Raw genomic sequence first — 16,540 nt, 5'->3', positions numbered from 1 at the left:
CAAATCAAGGGATCCTTGCTCTTTCTGAATTTGGGAGCAAATATCTTCAAAGGAGGGGAGCTTCTCGGCCCTTAGGATGTGCTTCAAGAGATCGTTGAAGGACGGATTCAAGGTAAGTAGGAGTCCGAAGACTTTGTCTTGCTCCTTTCGTTCGTTTAGCACACTTGCCTCAAGTGTACTTGGCCGCAACATGTCAAGCTCGGACCATAGTGCACGGAACTTACCAAGATGCTTAGTGAACTCCACATCATCTTGGTTAAGATCATTTATGGCCTTCTTGACCTCAAAGACTCTAGTCATGTTAGAGACATTACCATACACGCCTTTAAGTGTTTCCCACAGTTCCTTGGCCGTCTCGCAATATGAGTAGGCCTCAAGGATAGGCGTGTCCAGAGAGTTTTGGAGAACAGATAGGACAACTTGGTCTTCTTGGAACCATTTGGCCTTCCTCTCGCTCTCTTCCTCCGCTTCCGCCTCGGAAGCGTCCTCTCCTTTGGGGTTTTTCTTTGGGACATAGTCGGACTCGACATGACTCCAAAGGCCACGACCTCCAAGGGCGGTTCTTGTGGTTCTTGTCCACAGCAAGTAGTTTGTCCCCTTTAGGACAACCGGTGAAACAATGGGCTTGGCGTTTTCCATGGTCGGATTTCTATGGACCGATGGGTAAAGCTTTTACCCGGAGAATAAAAGAGATGTGAGTGAGAAGAAACGAAGATAAGGAGACTAGAGTGTAGAAATGAGTAGGAGAATGAGATTAGACTGTAGAGAATCGAAGAACTTGCTCTGATACCATGTTAGACTTTGTAGAATAAAGAAGAGAATCAAGAGAGTGATGAGAGATGTCGGTAGACAAAGAGAATGAGGAAGAAGAAAAGATTAGGTTATTGTTCCATAAGAATATCGGTTACAATGTAGGCTAATGCCTATTTATATCATGAGAAACTCTAGGGCTACACCCTTTACAAACCGCACAGCTAAGTGATAGGGACAGGAAGAGAGAAGAGACTAATCCCAAGGTTGATAGCGACCCGTCTTAGTCTCCTTAAACCAAACATCACCCGTGACTCTTCTTGCTCCACTTGCGCTTTCCCTCCAACGGCTATCTTGGGAATTCTAGAGTCTTCTAATGGGCTTAGGATGAGCAGGCCTCCTCTCCATTCCTTATCACTAGAAGACTCGGCCATTTCACCACACTTGTACGGACAGCCCATATTCAATACTCGTACGGACGGCCATGGCTGCCTTAGGCTTATTCTTTTGATCAATAGTAAACAGCTATGTTAGTGTTTCTGGGGTTAAAATGTGTCTTAATCCAATGGAACTAACTAAATATAAGAGTTTGAGATAGATGTGGAGAGTTTAAAAGCCACTTATTCCCATTTTGTCCCAATAGAGGCTAAAACCAAGAAAACATTGCTTAGAAGCAGTAAACAGCTATGTTAGTGTTTATGGGGTTAAATTGTGTCTTAATCCAATGCAACTAACTAATTATAAGACTTTGAGATAGATGTGGAGAGTTTGAAAGCCACTTATACCCATTTTGTCCCAAAACAGGCTAAAAGCAAGAAAACATTGCTTAGAAGCTGTAAACAGTTATGTTAGTGTTTATGGGGTTAAATTGTGTCTTAATCCAATGCAACTAACTAATTATAAGACTTTGAGATAGATGTGGAGAGTTTAAAAGCCACTTATACCCATTTTGTCCCAAAACAGGCTAACACCAAGAAAACATTGCTTAGAAGCTGTAAACAGCTATGTTAGTGTTTATGGGGTTAAAATGTGTCTTAATCCAATGGAACTAACTAAATACAAGAGTTTAAGATAGATGTGGAGAGTTTAAAAGCCACTTATTCCCATTTTGTCCCAATAGAGGCTAAAACCAAGAAAACATTGCTTAGAAGCAGTAAACAGCTTTGTTAGTGTTTCTAGGGTTAAAATGTGTCTTAATCCAATGCAACTAACTAAATATAAGACTTTGAGATAGATGTGGAGAGTTTAAAAGCCACTTATACCCATTTTGTCCCAAAACAGGCTAAAAGCAAGAAAACATTGCTTTGAAGCTGTAAACAGCTATGTTAGTGTTTTCTGGGGTTAAAATGTGTCTTAATCCAATGGAACTAACTCAATATAAGAGTTTGAGATAGATGTGGAGAGTTTAAAAGCCACTTATTCCCATTTTGTCCCAATAGAGGCTAAAACCAAGAAAACATTGCTTAGAAGCAGTAAACAGCTATGTTAGTGTTTATGGGGTTAAATTGTGTCTTAATCCAATGCAACTAACTAATTATAAGACTTTGAGATAGATGTGGAGAGTTTGAAAGCCACTTATACCCATTTTGTCCCAAAACAGGCTAAAAGCAAGAAAACATTGCTTAGAAGCTGTAAACAGTTATGTTAGTGTTTATGGGGTTAAAATGTGTCTTAATCCAATGCAACTAACTAAATATAAGACTTTGAGATAGATGTGGAGAGTTTAAAAGCCACTTATACCCATTTTGTCCCAAAACAGGCTAAAAGCAAGAAAACATTGCTTTGAAGCTGTAAACAGCTATGTTAGTGTTTTCTGGGGTTAAATGTAAGACTTTGTAGAATAAAGAAGAGAATCAAGAGATTGATGAGAGATATCGGTAGACAAAGAGAATGAGGAAGAAGAAAAGATTAGGTTCTTGTTCCATAAGAATCAATAATACAAGGTGGCTATGAGCCTATTTAAGGAAACACAAACTAGGGCTACTCCCTTGACCGAGACACACAAGTGGGATAGGGACATTAGGAGAGAGACACACTACATCCCAAGGTGAAAGCGACAGCCCATCCTTACCAAACATGTGACTATTTCCTTCCCTTCTCTCTAACGGTTATAATGTGCTTCTCGATCCTTCTAGTGGGCTTCAGGCCTCCTCTCCATTCCTTATCACTAGAAGACTCGGCCATTTCACCACACTTGTACGGACAGCCCATATTCAACACTCGTACGGACGGCCATGGCTGCCTTAGGCTTATTCTTTTGATCAATACTCCCCCTCAAGCTTAGCCTAATGAAATGGCTAAGCTTGGAACCCGTGAAGCAGCACCTCATTAAAAACCTTGACTTAGAAAACCTCATGGGACAAAACCAAGTCAAGGGAAAAAGAGTGTGCTGTCCACGGATTAGAGAAGCTTGATCATGGCCGTGTAATGTCTACAAGTCCAAGTTTGCTATAGATGTGATCACAAACCTTGGAGCTTGCAGACTTGGTGAAGATGTCAGCTAGCTGATCTTGACTCCTTGTGTGGCATGGTTATTGATCAAAAGAATAAGCCTAAGGCAGCCATGGCCGTCCGTACGAGTATTGAATATGGGTTGTCCGTACAAGTGTGGTGAAATGGCCGAGTCTTCTAGTGATAAGGAATGGAGAGGAGGCCTGCTCATCCTAAGCCCATTAGAAGACTCTAGAATTCCCAAGATAGCCGTTGGAGGGAAAGCGCAAGTGGAGCAAGAAGAGTCACGGGTGATGTTTGGTTTAAGGAGACTAAGACGGGTCGCTATCAACCTTGGGATTAGTCTCTTCTCTCTTCCTGTCCCTATCACTTAGCTGTGCGGTTTGTAAAGGGTGTAGCCCTAGAGTTTCTCATGATATAAATAGGCATTAGCCTACATTGTAACCGATATTCTTATGGAACAATAACCTAATCTTTTCTTCTTCCTCATTCTCTTTGTCTACCGACATCTCTCATCACTCTCTTGATTCTCTTCTTTATTCTACAAAGTCTAACATGGTATCAGAGCAAGTTCTTCGATTCTCTACAGTCTAATCTCATTCTCCTACTCATTTCTACACTCTAGTCTCCTTATCTTCGTTTCTTCTCACTCACATCTCTTTTATTCTCCGGGTAAAAGCTTTACCCATCGGTCCATAGAAATCCGACCATGGAAAACGCCAAGCCCATTGTTTCACCGGTTGTCCTAAAGGGGACAAACTACTTGCTGTGGACAAGAACCACAAGAACCGCCCTTGGAGGTCGTGGCCTTTGGAGTCATGTCGAGTCCGACTATGTCCCAAAGAAAAACCCCAAAGGAGAGGACGCTTCCGAGGCGGAAGCGGAGGAAGAGAGCGAGAGGAAGGCCAAATGGTTCCAAGAAGACCAAGTTGTCCTATCTGTTCTCCAAAACTCTCTGGACACGCCTATCCTTGAGGCCTACTCATATTGCGAGACGGCCAAGGAACTGTGGGAAACACTTAAAGGCGTGTATGGTAATGTCTCTAACATGACTAGAGTCTTTGAGGTCAAGAAGGCCATAAATGATCTTAACCAAGATGATGTGGAGTTCACTAAGCATCTTGGTAAGTTCCGTGCACTATGGTCCGAGCTTGACATGTTGCGGCCAAGTACACTTGAGGCAAGTGTGCTAAACGAACGAAAGGAGCAAGACAAAGTCTTCGGACTCCTACTTACCTTGAATCCGTCCTTCAACGATCTCTTGAAGCACATCCTAAGGGCCGAGAAGCTCCCCTCCTTTGAAGATATTTGCTCCCAAATTCAGAAAGAGCAAGGATCCCTTGATTTGTTTAGCGGTAAGGGGGAGCTTGCTTCGGCCAACAAAGGAACGTACAAGCAAGAGGAGAGGAAGTGGTTGGTGTGCGACCACTGCAAGAAGCGGGGTCATCTGAAAGACAAGTGCTGGGTTCTCCATCCTCACCTCAAGCCGGCCAAGTTCAAAGCCAACCTCTCAAAGGAAGCGGTTAGCGATAAAGGAGCCGGATCATCAAAGCAGGGAGATGAGGTGGCCATGACCGCAGCCTACGGAGATGTGGTGAGGAAGTCAGACCTTGAGGCTCTCATCCGCTCCATTGCTTCACTCAAGGAGTCTGGTATCTCTTTCTTTACTTCTAGGCCTAGCAAATCGCTTGTTATTGACTCGGGAGCCTCACATCATATGATTAGTAACCCTAGTTTAATTGACAACATAAAACCGGCCTTAGGAAATGTTGTTATTGCAAATGGAGAACAGATACCAGTAAAGGGAATAGGGGACTTGAAACTATTTGATAAAACCTCAAAAGCTTTCTTTATGCCTACCTTTACCTCCAATTTACTATCGGTTAAGAGGGCCACAAATGATTTGAACTGTTATGCAATCTTTGGTCCTAACAATGTTTATTTTCAGGATATTGAGACTGGAAAGGTTCTTGGAGAAGGGCAAGGGAGTGGAGATCTCTATGTCCTAGAGAAAACCGATCCAAATTTATCCTCTACTAAGTCCTGTTTTGTTGTTGATTCGAATATGGTGTGGCATGCTAGGCTAGGCCACCCACATTCACGTGCTTTAGGGTTGATGTTTCCTAATATTTCTTTTGATAATTCTACTTGTGAACCTTGTATTCTTGGAAAACATTGCAAGTCTATCTTTCCTAAGTCAACTACTATTTATGAGGATTGTTTTGATTTAGTTCACTCAGATGTTTGGACATCACCATGCCTATCTAGAGATAATAACAAGTATTTTGTGACCTTTATTGATGAAAAATCAAAATACACTTGGATTACCTTGTTGCCATCTAAAGATAGAGTATTTGATGCCTTTATCAATTTTCAAAACTATGTGACTAATCACTTCAATGCTAAACTTAAGGTACTTAGGTCTGATAATGGGGGGGAATACACAAGTTGCAAGTTCAAAGAACATCTCTCCAAGCATGGCATTCTCCATCAAACTAGTTGTCCCTACACGCCACAACAAAATGGTGTGGCCGAGAGGAAGAACCGGCACCTCATGGAAGTGGCGCGGGCAATCATGTTCCATTCGAGTGTTCCTAAACGATATTGGGGTGATGCCGTGATGACTGCATGCTACCTAATCAACCGAACACCAACTAGAGTTCTTCATGACTTATCTCCATTTGAAGTACTAAACAAATTTAAACCATCTCTTGATCACTTACGAGTTTTCGGCTGTGTTTGTTTTGTGTTAGTACCAGGAGAACAAAGGAGTAAGCTGGATGCCAAAAGTACAAAGTGTATGTTCATTGGCTACTCCACCACACAAAAGGGGTACAAATGTTATGATCCGGCCACAAGTCGACTATATGTCTCTCGAGATGTCCGGTTTCTAGAACATGTGGGCTACCATGACAAGAGGGATTGGAACAGCCTTAAAGATCTCGCTCACTCACCTAATGACCGAGCTTCGAGTCTACGGTTCCTTCTTGATCACCTTGGCAACCCATCTCCACCAACGGGTGCCGTGCGGCCAACACTAAGTCAAATTTCTACCAATGGTGGGTCTGACCAAGGAGATGCAAATGACAATGGTTCAGCCCAAGATGGTGAATCTCTCGAGACTGGCCTACCCATAACCGGCGTTCCCGTCCCTGGCCCTACAACGGACACGCATGCTCCGGCGGCGGCCTCTACCGAGGAAAACACGGAGACGGCTCCTACGGACGGTACGTCCACCGTGTTGCCTAGCGTGGATCCACTTCCGGCACCAGTCCTGCGTCGGAGCACCAGACCTCGGTCGGATCCCTCCACTTGGAAGAACAAGCGTGTCTATTACAATAGCCAAGCTGTCGCTCATCCCATTCAGTCCGTTTGTTCCCTTGAGCTGTTACCTGCGGATCACCAAGCTTTCTTCGGCCAAGTGGACGCCAATTGGATCCCGCAGACATATGATGAAGCCAAGGCACATCAAGTTTGGTTAGATGCGGTCAAGGATGAAACTGGCGCCATGATCCGGAATCATACGTGGGACGAATCGGATCTTCCTCAAGGCAAGCGGGCAGTTAGCTCCAAATGGGTGTTTACCATAAAATATTTGAGCAATGGTGACATTGAACGGCATAAAGCCAGGTTAGTGGCCCGTGGCTTCACCCAAACCTATGGCGCGGACTACACGGACACCTTTGCACCCGTGGCCAAGCTCCATACGGTTCGGGTTGTGCTGTCACTTGCTGTCAACCTTTCATGGGACTTATGGCAGATGGATGTGAAGAACGCCTTCCTTCAAGGTGAACTTGATGAAGAAGTGTACATGACGCCTCCTCCCGGCCTTGAAGACATGGTTACACCCGGAAAAGTCTTGAGGCTACGTAAGGCCATCTATGGCCTTAAGCAGTCCCCACGAGCGTGGTACCACAAACTAAGCGCCACTCTCAAGACTGATGGTTTTACGCGATCGGAGGCTGATCATACTCTCTTCACGCGTCGCACCTCTATTGGTTGGGTGGTGGTGCTCATATACGTCGACGACATCATCGTGACTGGTGATGATAAGGCGGCCATTCAGGACACCAAGGACTCTCTCAAGTCGGTATTTGACATCAAGGACCTTGGGGAACTCAAATACTTTCTTGGTATTGAGATTTGTCGCTCACCGGAAGGACTCTTCCTCTCACAACGCAAGTATACTCTTGACTTGTTAGAGGAGACTGGCAAGCTTGGTGTGTCTCCGGTTGCTACGCCCCTTGATGAAGATTACCAGCTCAAGCGAAAGGGGGAGAGCTTACGGGCAATGGAAGGCCGACCTAAGGAACCAATGGACGAGCCATTCTTAGACGTCACACGCTATCGCCGGCTTGTAGGTAAGCTGATATACCTTACTATCACACGACCTGACATATCTTATGCTGTGAATCAGGTTAGCCAACATATGAAGGCACCAAGCAAGTACCAATGGAGTCAAGTCGAGAGGATCCTAAGCTATCTCAAGGGCAGTCCGGGTCAAGGTATTTGGATGGGCAAGAATGACAACACCGAAATCGTTGGCTATTGTGATGCGGATTACAATGGCGACACGCTGGATAGGAGATCCACCACTGGGTACTGCACGTTTGTTGGAGGCAACTTGGTTACATGGAGGTCTAAGAAACAAAAGGTGGTTTCATGCTCTAGCGCCGAGGCCGAGTATAGAGCTATGAGGAAGCTCACTAACGAGATGACATGGCTGAAGGGCCTACTCAAGGATTTAGGCATCGAGACAAAGCAGCCCATGACCATGCACTGCGACAATGAAGCGGCCATCCACATTGCCACAAACTCAGTCTTTCATGAGAGGACCAAGCACATAGAAAGCGATTGCCACAAGGTGAGAGAGAAGATTGAAGAAGGAGTGGTGTTACCATGCCACACAAGGAGTCAAGATCAGCTAGCTGACATCTTCACCAAGTCTGCAAGCTCCAAGGTTTGTGATCACATCTATAGCAAACTTGGACTTGTAGACATTACACGGCCATGATCAAGCTTCTCTAATCCGTGGACAGCACACTCTTTTTCCCTCGACTTGGTTTTGTCCCATGAGGTTTTCTAAGTCAAGGTTTTTAATGAGGTGCTGCTTCACGGGTTCCAAGCTTAGCCATTTCATTAGGCTAAGCTTGAGGGGGAGTATTGATCAAAAGAATAAGCCTAAGGCAGCCATGGCCGTCCGTACGAGTATTGAATATGGGCTGTCCGTACAAGTGTGGTGAAATGGCCGAGTCTTCTAGTGATAAGGAATGGAGAGGAGGCCTGCTCATCCTAAGCCCATTAGAAGACTCTAGAATTCCCAAGATAGCCGTTGGAGGGAAAGCGCAAGTGGAGCAAGAAGAGTCACGGGTGATGTTTGGTTTAAGGAGACTAAGACGGGTCGCTATCAACCTTGGGATTAGTCTCTTCTCTCTTCCTGTCCCTATCACTTAGCTGTGCGGTTTGTAAAGGGTGTAGCCCAAGAGTTTCTCATGATATAAATAGGCATTAGCCTACATTGTAACCGATATTCTTATGGAACAATAACCTAATCTTTTCTTCTTCCTCATTCTCTTTGTCTACCGACATCTCTCATCACTCTCTTGATTCTCTTCTTTATTCTACAAAGTCTAACAATGGTAACACCACTCCTTCTTCAATCTTCTCTCTCACCTTGTGGCAATCGCTTTCTATGTGCTTGGTCCTCTCATGAAAGACCGAGTTTGTGGCAATGTGGATGGCCGCTTCATTGTCGCAGTGCATGGTCATGGGCTGCTTTGTTTCGATGCCTAAGTCCTTGAGTAGACCCTTCAGCCATGTCATCTCGTTAGTGAGCTTCCTCATAGCTCTATACTCGGCCTCGGCGCTAGAGCATGAAACCACCTTTTGTTTCTTAGACCTCCATGTAACCATGTTGCCTCCAACGAACGTGCAGTACCCAGTAGTGGATCTTCTATCCAGCGTGTCGCCATTGTAATCCGCATCACAGTAGCCAACAATCTCGGTGTTGTCATTCTTGCCCATCCAAATACCTTGACCCGGACTGCCCTTGAGATAGCTTAGGATCCTCTCGACTTGACTCCATTGGTACTTGCTTGGTGCCTTCATATGTTGGCTAACCTGATTCACAGCATAACATATGTCAGGTCGTGTGATAGTAAGGTATATTAGCTTACCTACAAGCCGGCGGTAGCGTGTGACGTCTAAGAATGGCTCGTCCATTGGTTCCTTAGGTCGGCCTTCTTTTTCCCGTAAGCTCTCCCCCTTTCGCTTGAGCTGGTAGTCTTCATCAAGTGGCGTAGCGACCGGAGACACACCAAGCTTGCCAGTCTCCTCTAACAAGTCAAGAGTGTACTTGCGTTGTGAGAGGAAGAGTCCTTCCGGTGAGCGACAAATTTCAATACCAAGAAAGTATTTGAGTTCCCCAAGGTCCTTGATGTCAAATGCCGACTTGAGGGAGTCCTTGGTGTCCTGAATGGCCGCCTTATCATCACCAGTCACGATGATATCGTCGACGTATATGAGCACCACCACCCAACCAATAGAGGTGCGACGTGTGAAGAGAGTATGATCAGCCTCCGATCGCTTAAAACCATAAGTCTTGAGAGTAGAGCTTAGTTTGTGGTACCAAGCTCGTGGGGACTGCTTAAGGCCATAGATGGCCTTACGTAGCCTCAAGACTTTTCCGGGTGTAACCATGTCTTCAAGGCCGGGAGGAGGCGTCATGTACACTTCTTCATCAAGTTCACCTTGAAGAAAGGCGTTCTTCACATCCATCTGCCATAAGTCCCATGATAGGTTGACAGCAAGAGACAGCACAACCCGAACCGTATGGAGCTTGGCCACGGGTGCAAAGGTGTCCGTGTAGTCCGCACCATAGGTTTGGGTGAAGCCACGGGCCACTAACCGGGCTTTATGCCGTTCAATGTCACCATTGCTCAAATACTTTATGGTGAACACCCATTTGGAGCTAACTGCCCGCTTGCCTTGAGGAAGATCCGATTCGTCCCACGTATGATTCCGGATCATGGCGCCGGTTTCATCCTTGACCGCATCTAACCAAACCTGATGCTCCTTGGCTTCATCATATGTCTGCGGGATCCAATTGGCGTCAACTTGGCCAAAGAAAGCTTGGTGATCAGCAGGTAACAGCTCAAGGGAACAAACGGACTGGATGGGATGAGCGACGGCTTGACTGTTGTAATATACACGCTTGTTCTTCCAAGTGGAGGGGTCAGATCGAGGTCTGGTACTCCGACGCAGGACTGGTGCAGGAGGTGGATCCGTCCTAGGCAACTCCGTTGACGTACCGTCCGTAAGAACCGTCTCCGTGTTTTCCTCGGTAGGAGCCGCTGCCGGAGCATGTGTGTCCGGTGTAGGGCCAGGAACAGGAACACCGGCTATGGGTAGGCCAGACTCAAGGGACACACTATCTTGGGCTGAAACATTGTTATTCGTATCTCCTTGGTCAGACCCACCGTCGGTAGGAGTTTGGCGTAGCATAGGCTGCACGACACCCGTTGGTGGAGACGGGTTGCCAAGGTGATCAAGAAGGAACCTTAGACTTGAAGCTCGGTCATTAGGTGAGTGAGAGAGGTCTTTAAGGTTGTTCCAGTCCTTCTTGTCATAGTAGCCCACATTCTCTAGGAACCGGACATCTCGGGAGACATATAGACGACTTGTGGCCGGATCATAACATTTGTACCCCTTTTGTGTGGTAGAGTAGCCAATGAACATGCACTTTGTACTCTTGGCATCCAGCTTACTCCTTTGTTCTCCTGGTACTAACACAAAACAAACACAACCAAAAACGCGTAAGTGATCAAGGGATGGTTTAAATTTGTTTAGTACTTCAAATGGAGATAAGTCATGAAGAACTCGGGTTGGTGTCCGGTTGATGAGATAGCATGCAGTCATCACAGCATCACCCCAATATCGTTTGGGAACACTAGAGTGGAACATGATTGCCCGCGCCACTTCCATGAGATGCCGGTTCTTTCTCTCGGCCACACCATTTTGTTGTGGCGTGTAGGGACAACTAGTTTGATGGAGAATGCCATGCTTGGAGAGATGTTCTTTGAACTTGCAACTTGTGTATTCTCCACCATTATCAGACCTAAGTACCTTAAGTTTTGCATTAAAGTGATTAGTCACATAGTTTTGAAAGTTGACAAAGGCATCAAACACTCTATCTTTAGAAGGCAATAAGGTAATCCAAGTATATTTTGATTTTTCATCAATAAAAGTCACAAAATACTTGTTATTATCTCTAGATAGGCATGGTGAAGTCCAAACATCTGAGTGAACTAAATCAAAACAATTTTCATAAATAGTAGTTGACTTAGGAAAGATAGACTTGCAATGTTTTCCAAGAATACAAGGTTCACAAGTAGAATTATCAAAAGAAATATTGGGAAACATTAGTCCTAAAGCACGCGAATGAGGGTGGCCTAGCCTAGCATGCCACACCATATTCGAATCAACAACAAAACAAGACTTAATAGAAGATAAATTTGGATCGGTTTTCTCTAGGACATAGAGATCTCCACTCCCTTGCCCTTCTCCAAGAACCTTTCCAGTCTCAATATCCTGAAAATGAACACTGTTAGGACCAAAAATTGCATAACAATTCAAATCATTTGTGGCCCTCTTAACCGATAGAAGATTGGAGGTAAATGTAGGCATAAAGAAAGCTTTTGAGGTTTTATCAAAAAGTTTCAAGTCCCCTATCCCTTTTACTGGTATTTGATCTCCATTAGCAATAACAACATTCCCTAAAGCCGGTTTTATGTTGTCAATTAACCTAGGGTTGCTAATCATATGATGTGAAGCCCCCGAGTCAATAACAAGCGATTTACTAGGCTTAGAGGTAAAGAAAGAGATACCAGACTCCTTGAGTGAGGCAATGGAGCGGATGAGAGCCTCAAGGTCTGACTTCCTCACCACATCTCCATAGGCTGCGGTCATGGCCACCTCATCTCCCTGCTTTGATGATCCGGCTCCCTTGTCGCTAACCGCTTCCTTTGAGAAGTTGGCTTTGAACTTGGCCGGCTTGAGATGAGGATGGAGAACCCAGCATTTGTCTTTCAGGTGGCCCCGCTTCTTGCAGTGGTCGCATACCCACACCTTCCTCTCCTCTTGCTTGTACACTCCTTTGTTGGCCGTAGCAAGCTCCCCCTTACCGCTAAACAAATCAAGAGATCCTTGTTCTTTCTGAATTTGGGAGCAAATATCTTCAAAGGAGGGAAGCTTCTCTGCCCTTAGGATGTGCTTCAAGAGGTCATTGAAGGATGGGTTCAAGGTAAGGAGGAGTCCAAAGATCTTGTCTTGCTCCTTCCTTTCGTTTAGCACACTCGCCTCAAGTGTACTTGGCCGCAACATGTCAAGCTCGGACCATAGTGCACGGAACTTACCAAGATGCTTAGTGAACTCCACATCATCTTGGTTAAGGTCGTTTATGGCCTTCTTGACCTCAAAGACTCTAGTCATGTTAGAGACATTACCATACACGCCTTTAAGTGTTTCCCACAGTTCCTTGGCCGTCTCGCAGTATGAGTAGGCCTCAAGGATAGGCGTGTCCAGAGAGTTTTGGAGAACAGATAGGACAACTTGGTCTTCTTGGAACCATTTGGCCTTCCTCTCGCTCTCTTCCTCCGCTTCCGCCTCGGAAGCGTCCTCTCCTTTGGGGTTTTTCTTTGGAACATAGTCGGACTCGACATGACTCCAAAGGCCACGACCTCCAAGGGCGGTTCTTGTGGTTCTTGTCCACAGCAAGTAGTTTGTCCCCTTTAGGACAATCGGTGAAACAATGGGCTTGGCGTTTTCCATGGTCGGATTTCTATGGACCGATGGGTAAAGCTTTTACCCGGAGAATAAAAGAGATGCGAGTAAGAAGAAACGGAGATAAGGAGACTAGGGTGTAGAAATGAGTAGGAGAATGAGATTAGACTGTAGAGAATCGAAGAACTTGCTCTGATACCATGTAAGACTTTGTAGAATAAAGAAGAGAATCAAGAGATTGATGAGAGATATCGGTAGACAAAGAGAATGAGGAAGAAGAAAAGATTAGGTTCTTGTTCCATAAGAATCAATAATACAAGGTGGCTATGAGCCTATTTAACGAAACACAAACTAGGGCTACTCCCTTGACCGAGACACACAAGTGGGATAGGGACATTAGGAGAGAGACACACTACATCCCAAGGTGAAAGCGACAGCCCATCCTTACCAAACATGTGACTATTTCCTTCCCTTCTCTCTAACGGTTATAATGTGCTTCTCGATCCTTCTAGTGGGCTTCAGGCCTCCTCTCCATTCCTTATCACTAGAAGACTCGGCCATTTCACCACACTTGTACGGACAGCCCATATTCAACACTCGTACGGACGGCCATGGCTGCCTTAGGCTTATTCTTTTGATCAATATTAAAATGTGTCTTAATCCAATGGAACTAACTCAATATAAGAGTTTGAGATAGATGTGGAGAGTTTAAAAGCCACTTATTCCCATTTTGTCCCAATAGAGGCTAAAACCAAGAAAACATTGCTTAGAAGCAGTAAACAGCTATGTTAGTGTTTATGGGGTTAAATTGTGTCTTAATCCAATGCAACTAACTAATTATAAGACTTTGAGATAGATGTGGAGAGTTTGAAAGCCACTTATACCCATTTTGTCCCAAAACAGGCTAAAAGCAAGAAAACATTGCTTAGAAGCTGTAAACAGTTATGTTAGTGTTTATGGGGTTAAAATGTGTCTTAATCCAATGCAACTAACTAAATATAAGACTTTGAGATAGATGTGGAGAGTTTAAAAGCCACTTATACCCATTTTGTCCCAAAACAGGCTAACACCAAGAAAACATTGCTTAGAAGCAGTAAACAGCTATGTGTTGGTTTAAATTGAGTATGCGGAAGCAAATTAAAGAGAATGTGAGATAAAATGAGAGCTTGTATTAGAATAGCTTTTACAATGTCGGCCAAGGCCTTAAATAGAATGAAAACTAGGTTAACAATCCCACCAACTCGACAACTTGTAGATAGAGACATAAAGAGAGAGAAGGGAGCGATCCCAAGATAGAAAGCGACGTGACCTTGTCTCCCTAAGGGAAGCTATCTCGTGACTCTTATCCTCCAACGGTTACATTCTTCTTCGAGATCCTTCTAATGGGCTTGGTATTGTTTCCAACCCCAAGCCTTCTCATTTCTCTCAATAGGCCTCAACCTTAAGGGTGGCCATTAGGACGATCGTACGGACGTCCGTACGGACAACCTCCAAGTCTTAAGTAACATGGTCAATACTCCCCCTCAAGCTTAGCCAAGTGAAACGGCTAAGCTTGGAACCCGCACAAGACCACCTCGTTAAAAACCTTAATATGGAAAACCACATGGGACAAAACCATATCAAGGAAAAGAGTGTGCTCTCCACGGGTTAGAGGAGTCTTCTCATGGATGTGTAGGATCGACTAGTCCAAGTTTGCTAGAGATATACTCGCAAATCTGTGGACTAGTGGCTTTTGTGAAAATATCGGCCAGTTGGTCCTTGCTCGGCGTGTGACACGGTAAGACAACCCCTTCTTCAATCTTCTCTCGCACTGTGTGGCAGTCTACTTCGATATGCTTGGTCCTCTCATGGAAAACAGAGTTGGTTGCTATATGTATTGCCGCCTTGTTGTCACAGTGCATAGTGATGGGTTCATCTATCTCCACTCCAAGGTCCTTGAGAAGACCTTTGAGCCAAGTTAGCTCGTTTGTGAGCTTCTTCATGGCCCTATATTCTGACTCGGCACTTGATTGAGACACCACCTTCTGTTTCTTCGACTTCCAAGTGACTAGGTTCCCACCAACAAACGTACAGTATCCTGTTGTAGACCTTCTATCGGTTGTGTCGCCCGCATAATCCGCGTCGCAATAGCCAACGAGCTCGGTATTGTTGTTCTTTCCCATCCAAATGCCGCGGCCAGGGCTTCCCTTTAGATAGCATAGGATCCTCTCAACAGTGTTCCAATCAAAGTTTGTTGGTGCTTTCATGTGCTGGCTTACTTGGTTCACAGCATAGCACAGATCCGGCCGTGTGATGGTGAGGTAGATCAGCTTCCCAACCAGCCGCCTATATCTGCCCACGTCCTCATATGGCTCAGCCAACTTGTTCGGTAACGTCTTCATCTCCCCCTTTCGCTTGACCTGGTAGCCTTCTTCTAGTGGCGTAGAGACCGGTTTAGCCCCCAGCTTACCAGTTTCCTTGAGCAAGTCCAGCGTGTACTTCCGTTGGGAGAGAAAGAGTCCTTCCGGCGATCGAGAGATTTCAATCCCAAGGAAATATTTCAGTTCGCCGAGGTCCTTGATGTCAAAGGCTGAGTGAAGGAGAGTCTTGGTAGTGGAAATACCTTCCTTGTCATCGCCAGTGATGATTATATCATCGACATAGACGAGCACCACAACGCGACCGCCGGCAGTCCGTAGAGTGAACAATGTGTGGTCGGCTTCCGAGCGTCGAAAACCATTGGTGCGAAGTGTCGAGCTGAGTTTGTGGTACCACGCCCGAGGGGATTGTTTGAGGCCGTAGATGGCCTTGCGAAGGCGGAGAACTTTGCCCGGAGCCACAAGATGTTCTAAGCCCGGAGGTGGGTGCATATACACTTCCTCTTCAAGCTCCCCCTGAAGGAAGGCATTCTTGACGTCCATCAGCCAAAGGTCCCACGAGAGGTTTGTAGCCAAGGAGAGAACGACACGAACGGTGTGCAGCTTGGCGACCGGGGCAAACGTGTCCGTATAGTCGGCACCGTATGTTTGTGTAAAACCGCGAGCCACAAGGCGAGCCTTATAGCGCTCCACATCGCCATTGCTCAGGTACTTAATTGTGAAGACCCATTTTGAGCTGACCACCTTCTTTCCCTTGGGAAGATCCGTTTCGTCCCAAGTGTGGTTCCGGATCATAGCATCGGTCTCATCATCAACCGCCGCTAACCACTCTTTGTGCTCTTTGGCTTCATCATAGGTTTGAGGAACGAATTGAGCATCAATCTTGGTGAGGAAGGCAGCATGTTCCTGAGGAACCAGGTCAAGTGAACACACCGCTTGGATAGGATGGGCCACGGCCTGATTGTTGTAGTAGACCCGCTTATCTTTCCATGTCGAAGGATGAAACTTTAGACGTTGACTTCGCCGGGGAAGAGCAACCATAGATTCCTGTGGGAGAGCATCGGTTGAGGTCACGAGATGATCATTGTCCTCATGAGTAGGCTCGGCACATGGTTCAGCCGGAGGGGGAACAAGCGGCACGGAGGCATTTTCTTGAACTTCTTCTTCTACGGGTGAGATAGCGGGTACATCCGGTTCATGTG

The sequence above is a fragment of the Camelina sativa genome, chromosome 20 (genome assembly GCF_030686135.1).
Source record: "Camelina sativa cultivar CO46 ecotype springtype chromosome 20, ASM3068613v1".
Classification (NCBI taxonomy): domain Eukaryota; kingdom Viridiplantae; phylum Streptophyta; class Magnoliopsida; order Brassicales; family Brassicaceae; genus Camelina; species Camelina sativa.
The sequence above is the reverse complement of the archived record's forward strand: the minus strand, read 5'-3'. Positions refer to the sequence as shown.